This window comes from Chelmon rostratus, chromosome 22 (assembly GCF_017976325.1).
Source record: "Chelmon rostratus isolate fCheRos1 chromosome 22, fCheRos1.pri, whole genome shotgun sequence".
Taxonomy (NCBI): domain Eukaryota; kingdom Metazoa; phylum Chordata; class Actinopteri; order Chaetodontiformes; family Chaetodontidae; genus Chelmon; species Chelmon rostratus.
In genome coordinates this window covers 20,521,459-20,523,258 of record NC_055679.1, presented here as the reverse complement: position 1 = coordinate 20,523,258, position 1,800 = coordinate 20,521,459, and positions in this window count along the sequence as shown.

The following is a 1,800-nucleotide window of genomic DNA, read 5'->3' as shown; positions in this document are numbered from 1 at the left end:
GTGATGAACTATTTTCACCATGTTTGTTTGAAGAACTTTCTAATCTGAAGAATAAATCTCAGCTCAAGGTCCACTTACGAGCCTTTTCCTGAGCTTTTGGCAATATCACACGGTCTTCACCTGTTTTCATTGAATGGCCGGTGTCCAAACCTTGTTTTGTCAGCTGATGTTTGTGGGGTCATGAGTGAATTTTTCAATATAAAAGGAAGAGGAGGAAAGGGCTTTCCAAACGATGAAGGTTCTAGAAGATGTTTTGCCTTCGTCCAAGAGAGCATAAATACTCGGGACTCTCCTCCAGTCAGTTAGAAGCAAAACTTCTTCTAGAATGACAAGCAGGTCCAGTCCTTTGGAAGCACGTAGAGGTACCATGGCTGGACTAAAGAGAACCTTCAGACACGAAGACGAGGAACCTTCTGACTGAGTGATGTTTCAGTGCTGAACATTAAATGAGCCGTTCAGCTGTGTGAGGTGATGAAACATTATTTTCCAGGTCTGAAGTCCTGCAGCCTGTCTGACAGGCAGCGATGGAAGAAGTACTTTCTTTACTTCCAGCACCACAATGTAAAAGTACTCTGTTCCAAATAAAAATGTATCATACCAAAATGTACTCTGAAGTAAAAGTGCTGTTGAGATTGACGTCATGATTAATGATTAATGTAAGTTAATAAGACAATAATCTGCGTATTAAAGAAGAGCCTCGTTTGTGTGACAGTCTGCTTTCTCATTATTAAAACAAACTAAATTATTCAGTTTGTTTTCTGGTTCTAAAAACACATCACTGCATCTTTTAACTGTATATCATGAACCTCATGAATCCCAGCAAAGCTGAACACGTCTGATCAACCACGTCACCTGTAAACACCTGTGTGAGTCTGCAGGGCCTTTAATCTATAATAAAATCAAATATTTAATCTGTCGAGTCTCCTTGTTGAAGTCTGCTCTGTTCTCTGAGCAGGAGTGAGGTTTATCAGCAGGATGTCTGGACTTCATCCAGCAGACTGTTGGGAGTTCACTTCAGGTTTCTGAACCACCTCAGCCGTATTTACAGTCCTGATCACCTCACAGACCTGAAACTAAAAGTGCCACAAACACTTTTCTGTTGTTTATTCATCATTTCCTGGAAAGAACCATGTGATATCATACTGCAGTCATAGCTAATTTAATTAAGTGGAAGTTTTATAACTGTCTCTAAAAGGTTGAACCTCTGGAATTCCACAAACATCTTCTGAAGAAGGCCATGTGATATGGTCAAAAGCCAGAGAACAGCTTGTTAACAGACCTTGAATTGAAATTTATTTGTCAAACCAGCAAATTATTGAGCCAAAGGTGAGAAGTATGTCACCACATCTGTTTTTTTGTTGTTTTTGTTCAGATGGACGTACATTTATGTATTTATTTATTAATTTATTCAGCAGCGTAGTGTAAATACTATTGTTTCATGTGAATGTTTTAGAAATGTGTAAAGTAATGCAGTAAAAAGTACCTAAAAATGCTGCGATAGGTTCGAAGATCCATTAAAACATGAAGCTAATTAATAAACCAGAGCTGAACAATGGTAATGAATACCTACAAAATGAAAGCATCTGTTGCTTGAACCGTCCACAGTTCTCGTACTCGAGTAAATGTCAAAGAATTAAGAATTATTTTGTAGACGCTGCTTAAAAATGTCTAAATCTGTCCCACATTTCAGTTTCAGGGTGAATCCTCTCTCAGTTGTCAGAGGGCGGTCCTGGAGGCTCTCGGTGACATCATCAGCAGGTGACAGCCCTCCCATGGTGCCCTGCAGCCTCTGGGGTCGCC